The following is a 17,686-nucleotide window of genomic DNA, read 5'->3' on the forward strand; positions in this document are numbered from 1 at the left end:
GTTTATAATGGTATTGTATATATTAACTATGTAAATGCAGAAAGTCCAGTAAGTTTTGATGTTGCGATGAATTCGTATGAATATAAAAATTGGAAAAATGCAGTGGACAGAGAAATATCTTGTTTAATTAAAAATAATACTTGGAGGTTAGTTGAAAAAAGCCAACCAGTACGCAACGTCTCGCTTAGCTCGAGTTCGCCAGCCTCAGCCCAGGCATCAGTATTACAGCACAAGTAGTTTTTTTTGGATTATAATAAGATCGGTGAGGTCGTGTTTTATATCGACTCGTCGTCTTGAAGTCGTGTTTCATCAAATCTTCGTCTTGAATCAAACGAACGAGATCGTGGCTCCTATCGACTCGTCGTCTTGATTCAAGCGAAACTTCAATAGTTCCAGTTTAATTGTTTTAGATTCAGTCTTTAAGCTTTGTTTACTTCGAATGAGAATTGTGCTCACGTCGTGGTTCTTTCCTCGCGCTCAGTGACATTTTTCTTGTGCGATTGTATATATATACGTATTGATGAATAAATTACAATTTTCTTATTGATTACAAGTGTGATGTAAATAATTTTAATTTCAATTTTCCTTTTCTTTGCTACCAATAGTCAATTTCCGACTCGACTAACAAATTAATACAAAAGATTTGCACAAGTGATTCGAGGCTCGCTAAAGGCATCATTCCTTAGCCGAGCGAATTACAGCAAAGTTTACAAAAAAAAAAGATGATGATGTTTATAAAGCAAGGTTGATTATTAGGGGATTTCAACAAAATGAAATTGTTGAAGATTTATATATTTAACAGTTGCTAAAATGCAGGCTTTAAAAATTTTAGTGGCATACTGTTATCAACATTAATTAATTATTGAACAGATGGATGTAGAAGCAGCTTTTTTGAATGGTAAAGTAAAATCTGAGATTTATGTTTAACAACCTAGAGGTTATAAAGAAAATACCGAGAAAGTTTTAAAATTAAATAAGGCTTTGTATAGTTTAAGACGAAGTCCAAGACCATGGTATACATTTTTTGATGCATATATTAAAGATTTAGAATTTGTAAGGAGTAAAAATGATTGTTGTCCATATTTATGAAATGATGAAAATGAAACTATTTGTTTAATTTTGTTTGATAATGACTTATTGATTTGTGGTAAAAATGAAACTAAAGTTAATTATATTAAAGGCTCGTTGTCAAAAAGTTTTTAGATGAAAGATCTAGGAGAGATTAAAACTTATTTAGGTATGAATATTGATTACAATTATAAACAAGAGAAAATGACACTTGATAAAAAAAAAAATATATTGAAACGTTAGGAAATAAATATGATATTAAAAATTCAAAATTGTATGCGGTTCTGATAAAACAAGTTTCAAACTAAGGTAAAAGCACCAGTACGTGAACACTTTTTCCATAAAGTCTTTGTTTTCTCATTTTCATTGAATTTCTGATTTGTATAACAACAAAACAGTCATTGCGCCAGTAAGTTTACATTTTTTTCTTTAAAAAAAAAAACAAAAAAGTTTTTCTAGGTCATGTGTACAATTGATAAATTAATTTTAAAATTTTTTTACCCATGACCCAGTAGATGAAGAGCGTGTTCAGGTATTAGTACCGATACGTTTTTTTGACTGAGTACTTGAACATCCCATGTTAATTAAATGGGAGAGAGGTTATGTTAGCTGCCTTCTACTGATTTATATTTTCATTATGTATTGCAAATAACCAAATCGAAAAATTTCTTTCTAAATTTATTGGTAACATATTATGAAAACTATAACGACTGGCTTACCATACTATTACTATTGATTAACAGTGATTTCAATCCTTTTTATGTGTTCGAGTACTGGTCATAGGTAAAACCTAATGGTACCAGTACCTGAACAGTCTCACAAGCCACCTCATACAAGTTGCACGAATAAATAATTTTTTTATCGTTGAGTATAAAGACTTACTGTAATACAAATTTTGTTTTATCTAAAGAACGATCAAAAGATATCAGAAATATTTTTTTTTCATCCACTTAAATTGAAAATAGTTTATTCAAGCTGTTCAATCTACTGGTGCAATTTTAGGAACTGTTCACGTACTGCTGCTTTTACCTTAGAACCAGCGCAATCCGCATGTGAAGGGATTAAATTTAGAAACTTAATTGAAGCTTTGTTGTACATAAGTTCAGGAACAAGACCTGACATTCGTTTTTGTGTTAATTATTTAAGTAGATTCAAAAATAGTTATAGACACATTTTAAATATTCGTTAAGAATTTTAAAATGTTTTTTTTTTTGACAAAAGATTTAAAGTTACATCATAAAAAGAATAATAGAGGTATTCTCATTGCTTGATATGTTGATGCTGATTGGGCCGGTGATGTGACAGATAGGAAATCCAAGACAGGTTACATTGTAAGATTATACCGTAATGTAATTTTCTGGAAATCAAAAAAACAAAACAGTATTACTAAATCATCAACTGAAGCTGAGTAGGTTGCGTTATCTAAGAGTGTAACTAAACTAAAAGTGATTAGAAGAACATTTTAAGTGATTTCAAAATTGATTTGAAAGAACCTATTAAAATCTATGAAATTAATATTAGTGCTATAAGTATTGCAAAATGTGGTAATTTTACGAAAAATTCTAAGTATACTTGAACACATTATTATTTTGTAAATGTGTGACGTGGCAAAATTTGCTTCACAATTTTTGTTTGCCACGCCACAGTTGACGCTCCTGCTCTAAAGCTAGATAATCATGCTGATGTATATAGCCTTTCCCGTGTGCTCTGTTGTGGCGAATTTTTCATAAGGAGAAGAAAGGACGAGGCGCGAAGAGCCACTGGATCAAGGTAGTATGAAGAGTGCGTATGGAGATTTTTGTACGTGCCGCAGTGGTGACACGAATAAGAGAGATCGGTGGATAAGGTAGGGACTGGGTAGGTAGGAAAAAAGATAGTTAGTTGACCTACTGAGCGATGAGTTGAGAATGGATGCGACTGATGAGTTCAGTGGGTGTGAGACCACCGATAGCGAAGTGTAGGAAGTAGTACGTGAAGCGAGAGAGCCGAGAGTACAGCGAGTATTAAGTGCGAGAGAGAGAGAGAGAGAGAGAGAGCGAGTGAGAGAGTGAGCGGGAAGAAGGACCCGGAAAAATAAGCCTGATCCCGACCCATCTGACCCTGAATGGCGGCCATCTTGAGACTGTTATAAGAACGTACATAAGAGCTCACGTAAGATCATATGTCAGAAATTACATAAGAACTGTTATAAGAAATTATATAAGACCGTGCATAAGTTCTTGTGAATTATTTTTTGCTGGGAGGTGTACCGGACAGCAGGCGAGAGAGGCCTAGGTATCACACAGCGTCGACTTCCTGGACTGCGACCCTCGACGCTCATGGTGGACTGGTCTTACCGTAAGGAAGCACGAGATTCGCCAAGGTACAGTGTGTAGGTTATGCGGGGACGCGGGTGAGATCGTCGGCTATAGCGATCGACGCGAGAGCAGGAGCGGGAGGATCGGGGCATGGGGCAGTGATTTTTGCGCGCCACGGTTGGGCCTCCGTCGAGACGTGAGGACGGACGCGTTGGACAAGTAAGTGAGGGAGGGACAGGAACCGAGTGAGAGAGAGAGAGAGAGAGAGGGTACGGGTGGGGGCATAGACGGGAAGCAAACGCCGAAGGCACCTCTAGGGGGACGTCACCGTGGCTTTTACGGGCCGCGACGGTGACCTACTCCGTAGGCTAGAGATCGGGCCAAGTGAGGGTGTGTGTGTGCACGTACAGCCAGCCGCGTTGAGGAGGCCTGGCCCCAACCGAGAGTCGTGTGGGAAAGAAAGAGAGTGTAAGAGTGCGTGTGTGTGGGTGTGCGTAAGCGAACATCGTGTCTCTCTGAGCGCACCACTGGCGTCGTGGTTGCGATCGAGGGATTACGGAAGTGTTATTGGGACCGGAGAGAGGTGTTGTGGTTATTATAATAAATACGTGAAGTAAAGTCAAAGTCACTCTATGTCGTTCATTTGACCCGGACGTGAATCCCCTTTTCAGATAGATCCAGTGAAGATAAAGTCAAGAGCGCGAATCATCAAGTAGAGACGTACGAGAGTTAGTTATCACGGTATTTCCTCTTTAACGGTAAGTCACCTTGGGGAATATAAAATATACGTTACAAATGAGAGTTGTGAAAAAAATGTAATTGATGTAGTAAAAGTTTATTCGAATGAAAATGTCACAGATATTCTGACAAAGCCATTCAGACGTAATAAGTTTGAAATATTCAGAGAAATGTTGAATATGAGTAAATTTATATTGGTTGTAGTTAGTGACAGGCACGTTGAATATAGAGAACAAAAAAATTTTTTGCAGAAACCTACGTTCTTGAATGGTTAAAAGGGTAAAAGTCAACATAAGGAAAATGTGTTATGTGCCCAAGAAGGTTAGGGGATGATTTTAGGGGTTGAAAAGGGGTGAAAATGGATACATCTCGTGTTTTTTGCAATTTCACGCGAAATTTAATGTCCCACTGAAAAATGTTAAATACAAAAGTTGTAGATCTTGGAAAAATCTACAACTTTTATGTGGGTCATTTTTTAATATAACCTCACAATTTCAGAAAAAAATGCAAAAAATCAAAAAAAAAATTTTTTTTGTTTTTTACTTGTCAATTTCTCGAAAATAAATATTTTTTAACCAAACTTGCTGAAAGTACTCTTTTTTGTGTCCCAAACAACAACAAAAAATTTTAGATTGAAATATTAAACTGTTTTGAAAGATTCATTTTTTTCGATCCGAAACACTTTGTTTTCAAAGTTACATTTTACTACTTACAATCATCGTAGAGAGGTCATACAGGGCTCATTTTTTTCGTTTTGACGTCTACTTTCCAATGAAATAATAAAACAATACAGCTTCTGTTTAGAAACATGCTTAAAAATTGAAAAATATAAAAAACTTAGTTGTGCAACAATAAATTTTTTGGTTATTGTTAATTATTTGTTATAAATAAAAAAAAATTTCAAAAACTAATAAGACCATTGAGTTGTACGAAAAAAAACACGAAGAAATATATGTTTTAATATTTGAATACATTTTGTATTTTTGTACCATATTGCTATAAACATTGTAATAGCAAATTCCGTGTAGTTGAAAGATGTCAGGTACGTACATACAAGCCATCGACTTTTACTTGAATAAGAAGTTCCTTATTTCTCGCGATAAAATTGATTAATTAAATCATTTTCTACATATTTTGATAAATAAATTGTCTTGTAATAAATTTTTGTACAAAATTATTTAAAACATGCTTTGAAATAATTAAATGATTTTTTAAAATGAATTTATCTTGCATCAAATTTTATATTTATTGTACATTTAATTTTATCAATAGAAATTTTAATATAAATCAAAGCCAAATATTAAGATTACACAAAGTTAGGTAAGTTTTAAAATAAATTTTATAAAACGTTTTGGAGTAAATATAGTTGAATATGTTTTTGGATGGAACCTCTTATTCGTTTTGGAGCATATATACTGTTATATGTAGGGGACTGGAACAGGTGTTACATCTGTAGAAGAAGGACGCGGACAGAGGGAGAGAAAAAAAAAAGAGAAAGAGAAAGAGAAAAAGAGAGAGAGAGAGAAAAGGACGCGCAGGCAAAACGGAGCAGAAAGACGCGTACTCAGATCGGAGCACGTGGCTCAGTAGTCTATGTATAGCCAGCAAAGAAAGTACATTTTTATTGAGTTCTTCATTCAATAAATACATAGTTTTTGTTTGGTTAATTGAAATTTAAATTAAGTGATTAATTTTGTTTTCCTTTCACTTGATTTCGAATAGTTATATGTAATAAAAATAAACCTAAGGTGAAGTTCCTGCTCTCGAAAACTAAACATTGATATAAAGTGAAAACGTAAGTCAACTTTCTTTTCTTACTTTGTAAGTTATATTTGAATCTTTTTAAAATATTGATAGTTAAATATTGTTATTCTTATAAAATATAATTTTTTGTAATAAGGGGTAAATGCTAAACTAATGAGAGTTTTGGGACTTCATTTAATCAAATATTTTTATTTTTGGAAATTCAAAGTGATCAGTGATCCGTTGGGGGCGAAATGTGAGAAAATAAATAAATACAAGTAAAGTGTTTTTAAATTTTCTTGCGTCGATTTATTAATGCGCAATTATTTAATAAATCAACGCAAGAAAATTAATAAATACACTCTACTTGTATTTATTTATTTTCTCACATTTCGCCCCCAACGGATCACTGATCACTTTGAATTTCCAAATTCACCGGAGGGCACTGATATATACTAACAAACTATTTTAATTTTTATATTTTTATTCGTCAAAATGATTTTAAAATATTATTTATAAATTTGTATTTGTTTATATTAACTCTACTTATGAAGACTATCACGTTTGCATTTAAATTAACACAAAAAAGTGTAACTTTTCGTGAGATGGATTGAAATTGGAATGCATTCAGAACCACGTGTAAGAGTTTCAAATATTTCCATATCTGACGTTGTATTCAAAATGGCGTACTGTTGTAAGAGGGATGTATTGTGGGGTGCTACATGCCGCTAGGATCGGGATCACATGACTATTTCATTTAAAGAATATATTTTTATTTTAAAAATTATGCTATTTTCAATCAGTAATTCATTTATGTTAAGTAAATAAATTCTATTCGAAAATAATTTTGTTTATCACGTTTTCCAATATATTTTTCATAAATATTTAAACCATTTTAAATTTTTTAACGACAATTATTTTTTGATTTTCTTTGAAACATTCCTTCAATTGTTATTTATTGTATGTAACTATAAAACAGTAATTTGAAAAATTACAGGGAATTGGGGGGCAAAATGTGTCTCTTGAAATTTTTTATTAGTAATTACAATTTTTTGTATTAATCATACCATAGTACATATACAACTATTAATGAAAAGTATAGAATAAAAGTATAACAGAAAGTAATTTTTGACAAATAATGTTCATATATTTAATAATATTTTTCTATACATTCATAAATTTGAAACTATTAGTTTAGTTTAATTATTTAATAACTAATTGCTGTTGGTATCTGTTACCATATATTAAAAATGACTGTTCTGATGATTCGATTCTTGCGTTAGCTTATAATTAACCGCATCATAACCAAACTTTTTTAACTATATAATTCATATAATTACTTTTACAGATTATCAGTATGGAGGAATCTACTTGCATTATTTGTAAAGAAGCTGGAGGATCTGGTCTGGTCACTATCAAAACTCAAGCTATATCTAATCTGATCTGTTCAAGTGAAAAAAGAAGGGATGAAAAATATTTGCAATGGAAGAAGTTGACATCGGCAACTGTTCACAGAAGTTGTTCGCATGCTTACAACCAAGAATCTTTGATCGTTGCTGCTGCAGCCGAAATAGCTAAGAAATGCGTTAAAGGTAAAAAGATATCGAAAGATACTCTTCATTTTGATTTAAAAACTCTTTGTTTGTTTCGTGGCAAACCTTGTGATGAACAAAAAGATCGAATAAAAATGATAACAAAAACTGAAACAGTAGAAAAAATTGTAAAAGCTTTGGAAGAACGAAAAGCCACTGATATATTTTACAAAAATCTGTCCGCGCGTTTGAGCAAGCATTCAGATGTAATTAAGTTTCAAGCTCGCTACCATTCAAATTGTATGTCCAAATTTTATGTAAATAGACGCTCTACTGAACTAGGATGTCCTGCCTCTCAAAGCACAATGGACTTTTTTAATACGCAACTGATTATATACAAAAAAATCAAAGTGAATGTCAATTTTCCCTGAATGAAATCAAAGAAGGATTTTCTGGTATATTCCCAGATGCACAAACTATTAAATCAAATGTAAACAAATCTTATCCTAACGATCAACATTTAAGAAAAGATATCATCATTCTTTTTCGACATAAAATTAGTAAGCAAACTTGGAAAGAATGGTACGAAAATCAACAAAAAGATCCTATGGATGAGCGAAAAACAATAGTTAAAATGGCGGGAAAAACTATTTTAGAGGACATTCGTAAAACTGTTCATGATAAAAATAATTACAATTTGCCAAAGTTTAATGATAAAAATATTTATGATGGGATTCCTGAAAGTTTGATAGATTTACTCGATACTGTTATAAAAACTCACAAAGATAAAAGTAATAAAAATGCATTTAAGTGGAAAAAAAGAATAGCTACAGTTGCTCATAGTATAATAACGTTTGCAAGGTCCCGTTCATTTTTATCGTTAATTTTACTTGGTCTATCATCGATGATGCACAAAAACTACGCATCGAAAGGGTTGATACATGGATTACCGTATTTAGGATTGTGCGCACCGTACAAGGAAACTTCATTTTTTGAAGCATCAATTGCAGATGACGCTGATAATCATACTATTTCTCCTGAATCTTTTATTCAGTTTATATTTGATAATTTTGATCACGACATCTTGATGGAAAAAAAACGATCCATGTAATAGGAGGAGTTATGGGTGTAACTCCGGCATCATCAGTACATACGAAAGAAACTATTGCTAGACTAAAGAAGATTCCACCTTTAGATGTAATTGGCAAATTTGGATTTTATGAATTAAAACATTTTGAAAAGAAAACTGGAGATGGATTAAGAACAACATTTATTCAGAATATATTTGATGGTGAATCCAATTATACAAGACCAAAAATTAATATAGAAGATTTTACTTGGCTGTATTCAAAGTATGCAAATAAAAGTTCAAAGGGTTACGGCGGATTCATGGAAGATTTTCATATAAATTCTGAATATGTACAATCAAAAATTATTCCACTCCTCATTGTTAACAATCCACCAAGTAACTACGACACAATTTTTACTGTTTTGGTAAAGGCAGCTGAAGAAAATAAGCGGAACAGTCTGGAAGATATTTACTTCTTTACATTTGATCAACCTTTGTATCAGAAATCGCGATATATTCTTGCATGTGTAAATCCAAAAGATGACAAATTTGGTTTATTGAAGGTTAGAGTATGACTTGGTGGCTTTCACATGCTTATGTCATTTCTTGGGGCCATAGATTTCCTAATGTATGGAAGTGGGCTGCAAGAAGCTTTTTCTGTAATATATGCTGAAAAATCAGCTGAAAAAGCACTTGCAGGACATGCGTATGCGAGAGCCATCAGAGCACACTTTCTTATTCAAGTTGCTTTTTTTCAAAGTTTATATTAACTATGATTGTTTTAGTTGAAGTTTGTAATGAAATGGAAAATTTCTGCAATGTTTCTTATTCAACTTCTGAACAGCATGTTGATTCCAGAGAGTCGAGAATTGTGAGAGATGCTGCAGATCTTGAAAAATTATTGGTCTTTTTTAATATGCACAATCCTTTTCCAGAAATACAACATCTCATGTTTATATTTTCTGGAATTGTCGGTAACAAATCTACTAATTGTCATCGAGCATACGATGTAGGCATAAAGTCTATTACATCAATAATTGGTCAGAGTTTTGAAAGTGTCAAGTTTACTCGAAGTAACAAAGTTTTATCTCTCAAAAGTGTTCAATCATCAGTTAAAGTAGATAATGAGACAGTTCCAATAAATCCATTATTATTATTTTAAAGAATATGCCTTAAGATCAATAGTAAAGATGACATGAAGAAGAATTTTTAATACGAACTCGCTCCATATCCACTATCACTTTTTACAGAAGATGGCTTTAGAAAAAATGTAAAATCGCAACTTTATAAGGAATTTACAAGCATTGATGAATTACCAAGTACCGAAAATATAGTGCATGTTATCGATGGTGGATTTTTGTTGCATAAAGTTATTTGGCAAAAAAATGACACGATTGAAGTAATTATTCATAAATATTTAACTTTTCTGCAGAATCATTACGCAGATAATAGTTGCATAGTATTTGATGGTTATCCAGACAATGAGGCTGATAGTGACAATCGAACTGCATCAACATCTGCAACAAAAACAGCCGAACGCTTGAGGCGAGAAATTAATTTTAGTATTCCTTCATTTAATATTGAACCACAGACAAAATAACGTACACACAAGGGAAGTTTTTGTAAAATGACACAAATAAGAATGCATTAATTAAAGAGTTATCAAAAGCATTCAGATTTGCTGGATTTTTATGTAAACAAGCTGCTGAAGATGCAGATGTATTGATCATTAATACAGCCATAGAAATTGCTAAAAAAAGTAAGATCGCAAATGCAGAATATGAAAAAATGGTTGTTGTTGTTGGTCAAGACATCGATCTTTTGGTTCTTTTGCATCAGTTGAACTCAAATAAATCTAACATTAACTTTTTGAAACCAGGCACAGCCAATGTTAGCGATTTAATTTATTCGTCAAACAGTTTTAGTCACGATGATTTTTCTTCTATTGTTGCTCTTCTGCATTGTTTTACTGAATGTGATACAACATCCGCTTTTTCTGGCAAAGGAAAAACAACAAGTTTTAATTCGTTGATTAATACTCCTGAGTTAAAAGAATTAGCACTGCCCTTTTATCAAAGTAATGCAGATCCCAAAGTCATTGCTCGAAATGGTTGTAAACTGATTGCATCGATTTATCAATCAAAAAAATCTAAAATACTACTGGATGATTTAAGATTCACACAGTTTAAATTATTAACTGCAAAGTTGACTTTTAAATTCAAAAAATTACCCCCTTCTGTTGGAGCAGCAATTCAACACTCGTACAGAGTATACTTCCAACTACAAATGTGGCTTGGACATACATTAAATGCAACGAAATGTGGCTGGGAATAAGTGATTGTAAATAATACAAAAATACTTATGCCACATTATACAAATGACTCACTTATTCCAAATGAGTTACTTAAGATAATTTTTTGCAGTTGTGAGACTGAATGTGACGGCAATAGATGCGGTTGCAGAAAGCATGGGTTGCGATGCACAGAGTTATGCACAAAATGCCATGGTTCTGAAAGTTGTTCAAACGATGAAAAAGTTTCAAAAGATTTAAGTGATTTTGATGAAATTTCTGATAATTCTGATGAAATTAAACAACCAAGAATTATCTTCAACTCAGAAAATCTTGCTATAAAAAAGTTTCCAGAGGAATTTAATGAAAAATCGATTGAAGATAATGAGGAAGTCACATATTTCGACGAACAATTAATCGATGATGATCAGCCAGACTTACAATTAGCGAAAAGACAAAGATTGGTTTAGTGTGCATAATGTATTCATTATTGAATATGTAATAAATTGCATAATGAATGTATAATATTGATGTATCTAAAGTGTAAATGTATGATACTTGTCAGTACTTAAGCATATTTCATTAAAAATCAACTTGATTAAAATTGAGTTTTTCATTAGTGTCATTTACCTCCATTATTATTTTATTATTATTATTAGTAGTAGTGGTAGTATTGTTAACAATCTATTTTGTTGATATAAATTTCAATTATAAATTCAGTGCAAGTTAAATTAGATTCAGAATTCATTTTAAAAAAATCGTTTAATTATTTAAAAGCATGTTTAAAATAATTGTATACAAAACTTAATTATAAGACGATTTATTTATCAAAATATGTAGAAAATGATTTAATTAATCAATTTCATCGCGAGAAATTAGGAACTTCTTATTCAAGTAAAAGTCGATGGCATTGTATGTACTTACCTGACATCTTTCAACTACACGGAATTTGCTATTACAATGTTTATAGCAGTATGGTACAAAAATACAAAATGTATTTAAATATTAAAACATATGTTTCTTCGTGTTTTTTTTCGTACAACTCAATGGTATTATTAGTTTTAAAAATTTTTTTTTATTTATAACAAATAATTAACAATAACCAAAAAATTTGTTGTTGCAAGACTAAATTTTTTATATTTTTCAATTTCTAAGCATTTTCTTAAACAGAAGCTATAATGTTGTATTATTTCATTAAAAAGTAGACGTCAAAACGAAAAAAATAAGCCCTGTATGACCTCTCTACGATGATTGTAAGTAGTAAAATGTAACTTTGAAAACAACGTGTTTCGGATCGAAAAAAATGAATCTTTCAAAACAGTTTAATATTTCAATCTAAAATTTTTTGTTGTTGTTTGGGACACAAAAAGGAGTAATTTTAGCAAGTTTGGTTAAAAAATATTTATTTTTGAGAAATTGACAGGTAAAAAAAAAAAAAATTTTTTGTTGATTTTTTGCATTTTTTTCTGCAATTGTGAGGTTATATTAAAAAATGACTTACATAAAAGTTGTAGATTTTTCCAAGATCTACATCTTTTGTGTTTAACATTTTTCAGTGGGACATCAAATTTTGCGTGAAATTGCAAAAAACACGAGATGTATCCATTTTCTTCCCTTTTCAACCCCTAAAATCATTCCCTAACCTTCTTGGGCACATCATACATTTTCCTCATGATGAATTGTACCCTTTTAACCATTTAAGAACGTAGGTTTCTGGATAACATTTTTCTTTTTTTATCACTGTAAATGAGTCAATGTGCCTAGACTAAAGCACCTATCACCAGGTAATCTGAAACACTAACTGGTCATTTTAATAATCAATAAGACAAAAACTAATGTCACAAACACCTTTAAGTAGGTGACCTGGGGCGCTTACTGGCCAGTTTATTAACAAATAAATCATTAGTCAAAAACACAAGCACCTATCACTTCGTAACATGGGGTACTTATTGGCTACTTTATAAATTAATAACCATAGATTAGTAGAAAGATTACTAGTGTCTATGGTGCAGAGCGTGTCACTTTTTTCCAGTATTTAGAGTGACAAATCAGCCAAACTTTATGCACGTTTTCAGCAGCGAAGGGGAACACTAAAATGCGCTTCAGATAGGTACCCAATAGAGGGGAAAGGAATCTGCGCAAATACATCCATATATTTAGATGCATTTGTATTTTGTTGACACACACTGGCTGCCTCCTGCTTGAGCTTTTGGCTCTCAGCTATCGCAACTCACAGCTCTCGCATGTATGTAAACCTATACCTGTTTCGGATGTTTCCTCAAAAGCGTTTATGAATGTTGGACAGTTATTACATTTCTGGTCATGTATTACTTATTGAAGTAGTATTAAATACTTGTACAGCTAAATACTGAATCTCGTATAAAATAAAAAATTGAGTACTGAAAACGTAAGCTCCAACATTAAATGTTAAGTCTCAGAACTTATCTCTATAAAGTAATGTATAAGGAGTTATCCCGTAAAACGAGTAAGTGAACACTGACTTGTACATATCTATATATATTATCTGAGTACCAGCCAGCGCTGACTACAACGCATAGGTCTATCTCTCTTCCTCTTACTCTCCCTCTGGTATGCGCACAATGGTGCACTGCAGTTACTTCATCTATATAGCATCTCTCTATAGTATACTCTATACCTACTGTTGCCTCATGGAAATCGTAATCTGGGCCTCTGTGACAACTAAGGTACTATCAGGTAAATAATGACTGACACCAAACGTCACTTGATCCTTTCGAAGTCTTCAAAAAAACATAGTTAAAATTATTGCCCTTTCCTATTTATGTTTTTATGTATGTATATACGTATGGGAATAAACATGCATAAAGTATTAGCTATGTATAACATAACAACCTAACCTTTGAAAATAAGAAGTAACGTCGTTTTTCAAAAGGAAAGTAAAATTGGCTGAAAATAACAATTTTTATGGGTACTCTAAAGGGAAACTACACGACCAAGGTGCACAAATAAGGATACCTATGGCTATGCACAAACATAACCTCAATTATTTCTTTTTTTGACATCATATTGAAAGAACAAGTAATAAAAATTTTTTTTGTTAGCCATCTTTGAAAAATAAACATGAACATTAACAAAATCTTCGAAAAATTTTGTTACAATATAACGTCTTCAAATTAGAAAAACAGGTATATCTTTAAAAAAAAGCTAGACAGACCCAAAATAACCATTTTTACAGTTTCTCTAAAGGGGTGCTGCATAATCGACGAGCACAAATAGAGAGGGTTTGGACTACTCCAAAAAATCACCTTAATTCTCCCATTTTTCGACTATATCTTGAAAAAACCAAGTCATAAAAACTTTTTTAATAGGTATGTCATGTTTGAAAAATTAATAAAGACGTTGACAAAATCTTCAAAAAGTTTTTGTAAGAACATAGCTTCTCAAAATTAGAAAAACAGTCGTATCTTGAAAAGAAAGCCAGATAGGCTAAAAATGACTCTACATATAAAAAATAAGTATTGTTGTACAAAAATGTATGTTACATAGATTTATAGAAACAATTGTAGTTTATTTAAAAATATTAAAAGTCTTATCTCAAAGGGAAAGCTACATCTTTCTAATCCTACCTCAAAATTGATTTATTTTCTATTCTTTATCATGTGTTAATAGACTCATTGTCATATGACTGAAACCGCTATTTTTATAATTCATTTTTAGATAAGTGAAACTTATAAGGTACAGGTAAATTGTTTAATTACATTATTGATAATTATATCGAACGTTTTAAATAAAAAATCATAACTTTTTAATAAAAAATTGTTGTGTCTATTTTTTTCCCTATTCTTGATCAGATAGAGTAAATTATTTTACTTTTATGGTTTTTAATAATTTGTATTTGTCGGATACAAGCATTCAATCAAGAATTGATTCTACGTATATAATCTCATATCAAATTTACAAATAGTACATTAGACACCTATGTAGAAAGCAAACGGTAAGTAAATCTTAGATGTCATGTATGTAGTCCCCCGAAGCGTAGCCATGCATTACATTACCGAAAATTCGTACATGTATTAATACATACATCATAACAAACATGGAAGTAATAAGAATGCGCTAATCACGTGTAACATAAGTAGTATATTAAAATATATGTATTATACGCTCGCTCGGGCTCCAGTACGGAAGAATATTAAAATTTTCTCTTTCTAATATCTGACTCTTAAAGACGTACTATAGTTAGGTATACTCTAATTTTCTTAGTTTCTGTTATATCGAGTTTAATAACAATCGAGTTGGGAGTTTTACTTTCACCAAGGGTCCCGGGACCTTAATGTTTTTTTTTCAATTTTAATCATCAAGTATAATGCTTCAAAAATAATTAAAAACAAATAACAAAACTTTTTTTAACTTTTGCATTGATTTTTTATGGTCCAAATGTTTTAATAAAAAACAAAATGATCGATCATATTCGTTCTTTAAGCTTTGATACGTCTACTAAAACAGAAATTAGAAGTCAAGATTTATTAGGAGTGATTTAGAGAATCTTTATTATATGTACAACAAATCATAAAAGTACGTACTCATAAATTTAAACCTACCTACATACTAACATAAAAATTAAAAAAAATATATATATTCATAAAATTAAAATTTTGTCTGTTAATAGTAATAGGTATTTTAAGGGAGTTGGGTTGCTCTCGCGGGGAGGTAAAGGGGAGCACGTGTATGTGCATAAGGCACCGTGATAAGGTCTGCTGTACTAAGCTAGCATAAGAACATCTGCCCTTTTGATTACGGAAAATGCATTTGTGTTCGACTCGCCAGTACTCGTTAATAATCAAATAATATGCTTCCAAAAAATTAAAGAATATTCGTCAAGGTATCTATTTTCTTATGGTTTTAATTAAATAGCCTAAATACTGTCTCTATGGGAGATAAAAAATAAGTAGTAAACGGTATAGTCAATCTGATCTTCTTTTGATAAAAGTGTGTTATAAATTTTTGAAATAAGAGATTCTAATGGTATAGTATAAAAGTACAAAGTCTCATTAAGGCCCATACCAAGTTTGAGATCATCATTTTAAGTAAAACGACTTCTAGAAGTGATTTTATGAAAAGCCATAGTGCCACGTAAAAAGTCGAGCTGACAGCAGACAGTGTACTCAGTGCGTCTTTGTCTGCCACATGAATATAGCATACGAGCTGGAAACAAATTTTTTTACGTTTGTGCAAATATCTCTATAACTGCAGACGCGATTTTGTTGAAACTTAGCACGTATACGAATAAAGTTGTCATAAATAACATATCAGTTTTTCAAAACATTCTCATCGCTGTGTCAAGAGTAATATGTATTTTTTTACAACTTTTTTGATAACTTACATTTGAGGCCATGTTAAAGACGACGAGAAAGGGACACTTCATGAATTTTTTTCTCGAAATCTAAAGACGCGATTGTGTTCAAATTTGGTGACTACACCCATGCAATGTTTCTTTACTACATGTTTAAAAAAAAAATATTTTATAGTTAAGGTGGCTCCTCACGATAAATCCCACAAGAAGAGTAAGCATACTGCAACACAGCTTTTCATTGGCTGTGGAGGTTCTTGACTAAAAATGGATAGGTACCTTTAGTCCCTTCAAAAAAAGTTTAGTCACATCTACACCGTTGACCTATATCGTACAATACAGTGACTGAGCAGGCGTATGTATACAAATCTGACAACATAACCCTTGTATGTAAATAATAATAAGCTGACAATAAGTACCTAACCAAAAAGACAAATACTTGAAGTACAGAATAAAGGTACTTTATTACAGTACAAAGACAACTTGTCTTTAAGAATAATAAACAAAATGGCAGAAACTGGTATTACTAGTACCGTTTTACAAGAAGAATTCAGCACAAGCGGTAAAGAGGGTCTCCGCATTTTACTCTCTGAAAATGTTAATAATAAGCCACGGGTGACCAAAGACAAAAAAACTTTAGAAAAAATCTACAAGTCATTTATTAGTGACGAGTAAATACAACCGTGTCCTAACTTTATCGTGATATATTCTATTAATTTTATCTAGTAGTCAAAAAAGTACATAAGTAAGCCGCGCATAAAATTGTTTTCTTAGTTCAGCGTCTCATTTATTTTTATTATAATTACGATTCCCCACAACTCCTATTCATTTTACGTACAACTTTCTGACCAATTCAAACTACGTGGGCTACCGCTCTTTGGCGTAGCAGATGCCCCACACTTTTCATCTGTTTCGTGACTTGCACAGTTATCTACTATTTTCACAAAATATTCTATAAAACCCATGGTAATATCCAAGTACCTGAATGTCGTTGGAAAGATTCTGATTTCTTCTATCTGCTTCATACTTTTCTATTAAGAACTACAGTATCTTTGCTGAGATATCATACAACCTGCGCCACCAATTTGACGACCCTCCATAAGAGGCTATGTTACAGAATCTATTTTCCAGTTAGTTTTTTTCAACAATTTTGGTGGTGATGAGGTCTAAAATTTTGGGAAAAGACTCCTTGCACCTTCAAAAATCATCCTTTAAAATATCATTTAATACTCCAGTGTTTTGATTTAGTGAGGAGCCATTTTAAGTGAATTGCAACCCAACTTCCTTAAGACAAAAATTAATAATTCAATAAAATTGATTTAGAAAACTTTAAAAAATGACTAATTACATATTAATGAGTACGCATACATACACCTAAACTTATTATACGTATTCATTGATAGACACTTATGTAAGATAAAGGTTTATCAAGTATTGACTTTAGACATAATATTTACTACACTTTTCTTTGACGAAAAAGTTTTCAGTTTACTGTAAAGCTTTTTGAACGAGAAACTAAAAAGCAATAATAACATATTGGAAAAATTTAGGGTAAAAGTACTTCGTAGTCCTTATGCTTTTTGAAATGAAAACTTGAAAGCTGTTTAAGCTACATTAGTA

At 31.7% G+C, this 17,686-nt stretch overlaps 1 protein-coding gene across 1 annotated transcript in view; it reads right to left on the bottom strand.

Annotated features, from left to right (window-relative positions):
• Positions 1 to 17,686, bottom strand: part of LOC106645753 (uncharacterized) — a 424,845-nt gene that overhangs the window by 289,625 nt on the left and 117,534 nt on the right. The gene's annotated exons all lie outside the window — the stretch shown is intronic.

The sequence above is a fragment of the Copidosoma floridanum genome, unplaced genomic scaffold, assembly GCF_036245765.1.
Source record: "Copidosoma floridanum isolate Cflo_tuat_1 unplaced genomic scaffold, Cflo_Japanese_pri ptg000033l, whole genome shotgun sequence".
NCBI classification, from domain to species: Eukaryota; Metazoa; Arthropoda; class Insecta; order Hymenoptera; family Encyrtidae; genus Copidosoma; species Copidosoma floridanum.